Here is a 10,537-nt window from a genome sequence, read left to right as displayed (position 1 = left end):
CGAGCTGCACAGTGTACACCGGCACGCACATAGCGTACAGGTAATGGCCGAGCCGCGGTGCTTTCCGTGGCATCGTAAAGTGGGAGCAAGAGCAGCAGGGTTCAAGAACACCCGCTACCACTCCTTGATCAATACCAGCGGGATATTCTACGTCCTACCGCTTGTAGCGAAACGCACTGCGGCGGGATACACGCACGCAGACCGACGCTCAGCGTCGCTCGCCTGTGCGTGGCCATGAAACACGGCTATGCAACAAACCACCTTCCACGCCAATTAACCCATTCACGCTCAAATTATTCTTTGTTCTTTCTCATCTTTTTTTTTTTTTGTGTTTCACGTTTGACACCGTGGCGAAGAAATTAAGTTACGTTTTAGAGCTATCGACGAATTGAATTGCTGTAGATACACACTGTCCAAGAGAGTAATGTTGTAAAATACTTCTGGTAATATTTCGTAGCGTGTATTTTGCATTATTTGCAAGTGTCAGAAAATGATGGAACGAAAGTGTCGCGAAAAGAAGACACTTTAATGGGGGTTAATTCGTGGTTATCGTTCGTTGATTCATGCTCGTGTTTAAGAGAACACCGATTTTCTTCTTTTACACTGAAAAAATATCGATTGTGCGCCCCGCAGGCCACGTCACATAAATGTCCCTAGATTTAATTAATGCATAGACCGAACGAACAGGCTGTTCGTGCAACGATATTTATCTGTGCTATAGGTGGACATGCTAAAAGCATTTACGAGCAAACGATCATGCGTGACCTTGCTGAGACATTGCACCGGCATAAAAAGAGACCGCGCGTGCATTCGTGGGCGTGTTTTATAAATCCGCTCTATTGGTACGCCTTAAAGCAGCCCGGGCTCTCGTTAAATTGACATAAAGCGACGCATTCGTAACGAACGAGCGCGAACAATCTTTTCTACATGCTTTACGAGTCGCTAGGGTTTTTTCACTATGTTGGCTACACTGTTTCGAGCCATCGTTGCATCGAATAAAAGCATTCCCCTATTTAAAGAGAGCAGTAGAATTTATCCAGCAAAAATTCACCAGAAATCGTGAAAGTATCTTTACAAATCACTAGAGTTTTCTTCGCAACGTTGGCAACGCTGTTTCGAATCATCGTCCCATCGAATAAAGGCATTTCCCTTCTAGAAGAGAGCAATAACTTTTATCAAGAAAAAATTCACCGGAAGTTCTCAAAGTACCTGTGTACATGCTAGGGGTTTTACCATAGGATGCCACAAAATGGCCACTTTCGTTTTGGAATGCCTCGATAATGAAACACACACATACAAATACGCGCTACCAATTATTCCATTACCCGAGATAACTCGAAGATTACAGTGGACGAGGTATTTGCGCCACGATCGAGCCACCATCCACCTTAAGATTAACAATAGAAATTCAATCCCCCCTAGAGAATCGGTTATTTTGTAATAACACCCTAGCCGCGGTGAAACAAGAGAAACAAAGAACCGGAGGCTGATAATCAGGGTTTGGTTTCCAAGGTAAATAAATAAGAAAAAAAAGAAAAAAAATAGAAAGAAGTCTGGAATAACACGCAACGTTCAAGTCTCGTCTCGATAATTTCACCGCCGAAAGTTTTTCCCGCGACAAAGTAACAATTTCACCCGATAATGCGAGGTAGAGGTTAGGTTAACGTTAACCGGTTGATTAAAGGTTAACCCACACGAGCGACGCGATGCGGGTACTCGAGCTAGGGACTTTTTCTTCTCCCTCGCGGTGATTTTTCATCGGACGAACTACTATTAGATTATCATCTGACGTTTAAACTTGGACCTTTTGAAATATTTCGCGGCCTATCATCGACGCGACGCTAAGAACAGGCGTCTCAGGGTATAACGTCCTCGTGCTAAAAACGACGCAATGTCACCGCGCGCGAAAATACGCGCCAGGTGATGCACACCATTCGCGGAAATCGGTCGCACTAAAAATACCGGGGAACCGAAAGTCAAGTATACGCGACAGCTGTTAGAAACGATCGTCGTGCGTGTTTACTACTTTCACCGGACTTCTACGGAACTCTGACGATACCAAGAATTTCGATTGATTCTGAGGAATCGTGGGTATGTTTCTTGGAAATGTGTTTGCCTAGAAGTTGTTCCGCGCGGTTTGAGAAATTTCTTTTATACATTTCTGGGGGATTTGTTCGGTTCTGGAAAGTTTGGTGCACCACGAGGGGGAATTCTGTTGACTCCTAGGGCTTTTTACGTGTTTTGGGCACTTTTGCAGATTCTATAGAATAACATAACGGTGAATTCAGAAAATTAGGCCGATTCCAACGAATCTTATAACTTACAGAAACTAAATACGAATTTTACCTTCATCCTGATTAAAGACACCCTCGCCAGTTCTGAATTCTCAGTGAACCAGAGTATCACGGAAAAAGGGGCGGAAACAAAAGGCGCATCTCGACACATCCTAGGAGAGGATGCACGCCTCGAGGCGCTTGTTGTTTGCCCAACGAACAAAATACCGATTTCTAATCTCTGTTGACTCTCCTCTGGTCGCCCCGCAGCGACACTCGCCGCGATAAGGCTCGCGATTGTTCCTTACCAACGTGCGGAAAAGGTAAAACAACCGAAAGAATCTTCCTCGCTACCAACGTCCAAACACTTAAACGAAAAATCTGTGACGCGAGGATTAGGAGTTATGCAAATTTGAACGAAAACTACATACTTAAGAAACAAGATAGTCAATCGTGAAAATGTCTGGAGCTAAATTCTCGATAGCTACGAGCTAATTTTCACTAACTGTATAAACCTGAGTACAGACGAGGGGGAAATGTAAACGAATAATTACTTAGATCGTGGAACGAAGCCACAACGGGGAGAAACAACTCAGATGAGATCTAATTACAAAGAGGACGTGAAAGGAAGGAAGAGAGTAGGCGAGAGGGAAAGTCGACGAAAGAGGAACATCGTCGTCGTTCCGTTGCACACCCTGGAGGAACACGAGGACCTTGGCGAAGGCCGCAGGAAATCGCCAGTAACGAGAAATGACCGTGAAACAACGGTGCAAAAAGAGGGTGAATTGAAACCAAGTAAGTACGACAGAGCGGCATGAAAAAGAAAAGATGATAAGTAGGGAGACCAAGGAGGTTAGGTCAGGCGGATGGAAAAATGCAACGGGAGAAAAAAAAAGGAGCGGTGAATGCAAAAAGCAGACGGCGGAGGAGGAAAAAGTGTTGGTATTAATGCGAAGACGAACTGCGAAGAATATCAAAGGTGATGGGACAGGGAGGAGGACGGATGGGAGAGATAAGAGGAAGAAAAAGGAGTCGAAGACATCATCCGCTTTATCTCGCCGACCGAGTTGACTATACATACATATAGCCGTGGGTAAAGCCGTGTGGAATTGCATTTAGAAATTCCGGCTGTCGATGGGAATTGCCGAAGGGAAAATAGTCAGTGGGAATTGTTGGTGATTGATAGTGATGTGTGACTGATTTTTGGTGAGGTTTTAGGAGCTTGTTTGATTAGGCTAATGAAGAAAGTTTGGTACAGGATATTTTTTTAATTTTTATTTTTTATGTACTTTATGTAAAGTGTATTTTTAGGTTAGGGTGATGTGTATGGTATGTGCTATACATTTTGTATAATATGTACTTTTAGGTTAGGGTACTGTATACATATATTGCTATTGCATGTACTTTTAGATTAGGGTAATACGTATAGTACATGTTATGCATTTTTTGAGGGGGTTAGAATGAAACGGTTCTATATTTTTACTGAAAATTTTGTAACAGAAGATGATAGAAGATTTTCTGAGATAATTGCAAACATTTTTTTTCTCCCTCGAATGAATTGTTTATTTATTTATTTGTAAATCCCCTTTATCTTGAATTATAAATATTAACTATTAAAAATACATATTTTGTAAACACCAAATATTAGCATATTTGTATGTCTAAATGTTAAATTCTTTATAATATTGTATTACACTGCATTGGAAATTTTTACTTTTCCATTAGAAAATAAAATGGCGTCTTTTTATAAGAGTCTAACTTACTTAAATCTGATTATTGCGTTACTGCGAGGTATCAAATGGTAGGAAGTGAAATGATGACTATGATGAATCGAACAATGATGAATTCAGTCTGAAGATAAAGTCACCGGTATCTAAGTACAACCATTGTTCAGGCTGATAACTTCATTCTCGAAAGATGAACGTGTTTTCTACCGGTCTCATAAATATGTAAATATCATTACCTGTCATAAATATGTAACGAAGCAAAATCTGTCAAAGGTCTATCGGGGGCTCGTTAATTGGAACACCTACGTTGATCGCTATCAGCCAGATTTTTTACCATTTTCATATTCGTCATGCACAAATTTCTAAATTGAGAGTACATTTTTTCAAAAATCAATACAGTGTTCTCGCAAAAATTTGGAATCACTAGACATGCCAAAGGATGCTGAAATTTTTGGAAAAAAATTGCTCTTATGTTAGTATTCGCTATAACGATTCAAAGTTTTCCCAAAACTTCATTTCCAAATTCAAATCAATTCTTTCTCTCTAATTTTCTCAACTGTTGTAAATTTCTGTATCTAAATTTGCTACGTTATTCCTAAACTCTCGCAAATCTCCAAATAACCTCGAATATCAATTTTCCAAATTCCTCAAATTTCTCCCAATATTTCCTATATTCTTACTTTCAGATTTCCCTCAAACTTTTCCCCAAGTTTCGTTAATCGTGTCAAAAATGAATTGGACACTTTCTCAACACCCAGTAGATCGTGACAACGCACGACACAGTGTAGTTTCGCGGGCCAATCGGGCGAAAGGGTCCGCGCGAGTCCTCCGGTCCTTTTCCAGAAGGTTAAATCCATTAAGGCGGACGCACAATTTGCTTCTTCTGCGTCGCCGTTGGAATTAAGAGAGGAACGGAACTCGAGGAAAACGACGCTGCTACCTCGAGAAATAGACCGCGTTCCTTTACGAGCGTTGCAAACGATCCGCTTCGAGTCAATCTAGGAGAGCAAGGACGCCAACTCTGCTTCTATCGATGCCACGATTCTCTGCATCCAGTCATCGCTAACTCTCGATTACGCTCGAGCGCACAAAGGCACGGTAACACCATTATTACATACGCTGGTTGACTTTGAAAATGATCCAGAATGACGGCATGTCGGTTGAAAGTGGTGAAATTCCGATTGATTCAAGGCGAATTTTCAATCACTTAAAAGGGGTTAACGCGAAGATAGTAATTTGGAGCTTTCTGATTGACTTTGGGCGAATTTTCAATCAGCTGGAATGTCCAGGATAAGGTGAGAGGAGATTGTGGAATTCTGATCGATTTAAGGCGAATTTTCAGTTGTTTGCCAAATTAAGATTGAAATGGAGAAACGTTACGAAATTCTGGTCGATTTAAGGCGAATTTTCAACTGTTATTAAGATAGAGATTGAGATAAAAGAAGTTTATGAAATTCTAGTTCACTTAAGGTGAGTTTTCAATCACTTAAAAATTGTTGAAATGAAGATAGTATGTTATAAAATTCTGATTGACTTTGGGTGAATTTTCACCCAATATAGACAAAAGAAGTATAATAAAATAAGAATAGAAAAACTGAAAATACATGAAAATATGTAAAACGAACACAATATTCGTACAACCATGCCATACAATCCTTACGACACAACGAATGCTCCGGCATAACGAGAATTTTTCAAAACGTCACCGTGTATCTAGACCGATATATCACCGCATGTACCAGCATCGCGCAGGTTCCCATCGTCCCGTTGGAATATCAAACGACGGAGAATGATGGAAGGCTCGATGTCTGCGAGTACGAGGATTTCCCCTTTCGTGGTGTGGCCACGTGGCGTCGAGCGTTGCTGTATTCGGGGATGGTTCGAGCAGCTCGAGCAGGGTAGGCACACCCGTTTCTATGACAACAGACGCGCAAAAACCCCATTGATACGAGGAGACGTACGGGCAGGAACGAGCTGTGTTCCTTTCCACCGCTCACGCACATACGTTTCCCAGAAAATGCCCTCACTCCATCCGGATGAAACACTTCGCGTTCTGGCTACACGCGTCGGGACGCACTAACAGGGAAACTAGCGTCGAGGATTACTTTGTACCTCGTTGCATCGAGATAATCACAGAGATATATCAACTGGAGGGTTCCACGTTGATAAATTTCACTTCTTTTCTTTTTTGTTATCAAATGTAGGTTAGATATATTTGATCGCGTTCACAATTAAGGTACTCCAATGTGGATCTGAGGACAGAATTTTAGATTTATGGAGAAGAAATTATTGTGAAAGTTTATAGAGTAATTCTTGTAAACTATTCTTAGAAGTAAAAAATTCTCCAGAATTTTTCTTTTTATCAACAAGGCTGTGTTATGATCAAACCTCGAATATATACTCGTTACGATGAGATTCCAGGCTAAATAATTATTTTTAGGATCTTAAGAATCTTATGACTGTTTAGGTTTGCTTCACATTCAGTGTCCTAATATTTACGAACGGGAATTTATATACCTAATCGTACAAATTCATATGAGGTGTACAATTTTTTTGCTAGTAAGGTTATCTAAATTTGGATTTCGACCATCTAGAAATCTGGAATCTAGAAATTAGTACATTTAATTTTGTGAGCTGAAAAACGGACTTAATTTTGGTCTAATTTCTAGAACCTCTACTTTTACAAAAAACTAATTATCGATCAATTCTGTCCAACTCTGATTGCTTAAACCTAGACAATATTGAAAACGAGAGTGTTCAAAGAGTAGAGGGCCAAATTCATGTCAATTGTCCAACTTGCAAAGTCACATCTTCAGCAGATCCGTATCATCAAGCTCTACGTATCTCATGACTGGCGATCTTCTTAATCTCCAAACTGATCTACCTTCCATCGCAACTAACGTACGAGCAACATTCAATTGTCTCAACTTTCACCTAATTCAATTTTCAAGCATTAAAAACACTTTGTCCAACAGTGAGCCGAGTGCACTTCACTCAATTAACGGTTTTTATGGGAGCCACCGTGACAATTTAAAGATCCAGTCACGCTGCGTGTTTATTCCTGCAACAAAACGACGTAACTTGCGATGAAACTCGATAGCTCGTGTTCCATTCCGCGTTTCTCCGAATCGTGGCTATGTGTCATCCATCGTAATTACCGAATATCCCTACCATTGTCAGTCGTTCAAAAGGACGACGCAATTTTTCGACTCTCCTCCTCGTCGTTAAATGGTTTCGGTACTCTTCCTCTCCGTTCGACAGCACACCCCGGCTTCTGGAACAACCCTATTGCGTCGTTGCCGCCCCGGGCGAGAGTGCCGATGCAAATAGTCCTCTGGACAATTGCGGAGGGCCGTTGTTACGAGGATTTGCCGTTGAATCGGCGAGCTCGAGGGGCTACAGCTGCCTAAAGCCCTGAATAACAGGGTACAAATTCGGGAATTTTTTTTGGAAATTCTGTAAGAGCAAATTGAATGAAACTTTTCCGAGTGAAAGACAGTTTTGTTAGGTAGATGTGGTGAAGTTCTCATTGGGATATATTGACAATTGGAGGAGATATCGCTTTCGACGTGAGACAATATTGTTTCTTCTAAGAGCTCAGGATTGCAGAATTTTTCTTGTGAAAACTAAGAATGGAAAATGAACTGAACTTTTTCTCGGTAAAAGATACTTTCATTTCCTATGTGTGGCCAATTTTTTATTGAAAAATATTGACACTCATGGAAGATATTCTTACCGATATAAGACCAGGTCCTTTTTCTAATATATTACGTCTAGAACTTAACAAGTTCGAGAATTTTTTTTGAGAAAACTATAACTGATACCAAATCAAACATCCTCTCTCTGAAAGGCACATTCATTATCCATACATCCTTAATTTTCCATTAAAAAATATCGATAACTGCAAGAAATATCGGTCTCGATATAAGACAAGGACCTCCACCTACCAAATCTACTGCATCCACTTACTCTAAATTCCAAAATTTTTCTAAAACAACCATACCCAAAAATTAAATCAAACCTCTTCCCACACAAAGACACACTCATTACCCAACTTTCTCTAATTCTTCAAAAAACCAAACAAAAAAAATCACAATAATACAAAACATGCTTGTCACCAGAAAACCTCGAGACAATACACAAAAGGATCCAACACCAAAACAGCAATAATACCATCACCTTCTACGTGAAACGTGCACGCAACCGTTCCACGCCCCATTCAAATCATCGCAGACAACTAAAAGCCCCGAATCCCCGGACAGCAGTGTTCCAACCTAACCTCTCGTTATCTGTAGTTCCTCAGAATCGTTCCAGCAGGCGTGATCGACGAAAGGCCAATAAAATTCCCGACAAAGTACCGTAAGAACTAGAATGGCAGGTGTAGGCGTCGCTGGTTCGGCGAGGGACGAAGAGGGTTGTAGTCCTGAGGCGGGGACAGGGTTGTTAGCCGTCGCGGCGGCCCACGCGTCGGACCTCCCGCGAGGTTCTCAACCTTGTTTACATAAATCATCAGAAGCGGTCTGATTCCTCGGTGCAGACTAGTGACGGCCGTTTCAGTCTCAATTTCGAAGGGATTCCAAGTTCTTCGATACTGTAATAATTCGAATCATTTCGAACCTGATTCGATACTTTGAAATCCTTGAAAGTCTCGACGAGCCTCGATAGATCTTGAGTCCTTAAAGTTCCGATAACGAGTATTCCAATACTTTTAATACTTTACGTCGATGATAATGCTTGGACAGAGGTATTCGAAACGCTTCCAGGATACCCGTCAAACTTTCAAGTGCAATCAAAACTTTCGAGGCACAAGATTCAAGTATCGAATGATGTTCGAAGTGATTCGAATTTTTCGCCACTTTGTACATATTCGAAGCGATGCGAAAATGTTTCAGAGCCCATCGCTAGTACAGACGCCGCGTTTCGCTCGTCCTTCGACTGATCCAACGACCCCGCCTCGAATAAACCCGACCGCGAGAATAAAAGCGAGCCGACGCGTACACACGAGGAGTTCAACGAGACTAACGGGGCCTGCGTGGCCAATAAACGACGAAACTCCGGGGTGTAGGGCGGTGTATCCGGTGCAGTGGTTTCTTGGAAGCTTCCTAGGAGAATTTTGGTCGATGTTGGTGGTTCGTGGAAGATCTGGAGGTTTAACTTTCGAAGGCTAGACCTGGACATGTAAATTGGAGGAGTAGGTTTTGGGGAAATGGGTCAGGAAGCGTAGACAGAGTGTCTAGGTTTTGGATATAGGATCTTTATTTGAAGATTTAAGGGTCACCTGATATTATCGTTTTAATTTACGTCAATATTATGATCTGTAGAGAAAATTGGATTAAAATAAAGTTGTCTGGTTTCAAGGACATACGGTGGGTCAAATGCCTCGAAGATTTAAGGCGAATTTTCAATTGTTTACCAAGATAAAAACTGAATTGAAGGAAGGTTAAGAAATTCTGATTGATCTAAGGCGAATTTTCAATTGTTATTAAGGTTCAAATTAAGACAGTAGTTTATGGAATTCTGATTGATTTTGGGTGAATTTTCAATCATTTAAGAAGTTGAAGGTAAGGTACTACGTTCTTGTCTGAATACAGCCATCTCAAGTCTTAATGGTCAAGCTCTAGGAATTGTTTGTAAAAAAAATAAAATTATGAGAAGAAGAAATCATCACTCTCTTACTAATATTAGCTTGATTTAGCCAACTTATGTCCCCCTTGAAATCGTGTAATTTTACTTTCGTACATTTTTCTCTACAGATAATAATATTGACGTAAATCAAGATGATAATATCAGGTGACCCACCCTGTACAGATCTTTAGATCTGAATTTGAGAGTTTACGTAGGTTTGGATATCTAGATATGGAGGACTGGATATGAAGATTCAGACTTGGAAATAAAAATGCAGGGAGTCTAGGTTTACAGATTTCAAGGTTGAAGGTTAGATTTGGAGGTCCAATTCTGGAGACGTAGATCCGAGGGCATAGAATCTGAAAATCTAGCTGTTTGGAAAAGCTACATATATCTGCTGATCAAGATCTGAAACTCTAAATTTAAAGGTCTAAGTTCAGACTTTTTTTAATATGAAGATCTAGATACAATGGATCTAACTTTGAATATCTAGAAAAAAGGAGTCAAGATATGGAAGTCTGAGTCTAGGTCTAGATATCTAAATTTCAGGATCTGAAGGTGCTTTAGACTTAAAACACTAGCCCTAAAGAATCTTCAATAATCCATAATTCTCCCATCCACGGTAGGCATAACATAAGAGATCGTTAAGAAGACTGAAGACTATTTCAACTTTCAAACACGAAGCCTGGAGAACCGCAACTTTTGATACTCTAATTAAAGAAATAACTCCAAGCATAATAGATTGAAATTAATTTCTTTCCCACAGGAGCCTTTAAAATAATTCTACCTCGAGGTAAATCCGATAAAAATTACATCGATCACCCTAAGTAACGCAAATCGTGTGAAATCACGGCAAACGATGCGAAACGTCAACATGTGTCGATATTCCATCCACTCGTACGGTGTACAGTA

This window comes from Habropoda laboriosa, unplaced genomic scaffold, assembly GCF_001263275.1.
Source record: "Habropoda laboriosa isolate 0110345459 unplaced genomic scaffold, ASM126327v1 scaffold9, whole genome shotgun sequence".
In the NCBI taxonomy this organism is placed as follows: domain Eukaryota; kingdom Metazoa; phylum Arthropoda; class Insecta; order Hymenoptera; family Apidae; genus Habropoda; species Habropoda laboriosa.
This window is presented reverse-complemented; position numbering follows the sequence as displayed.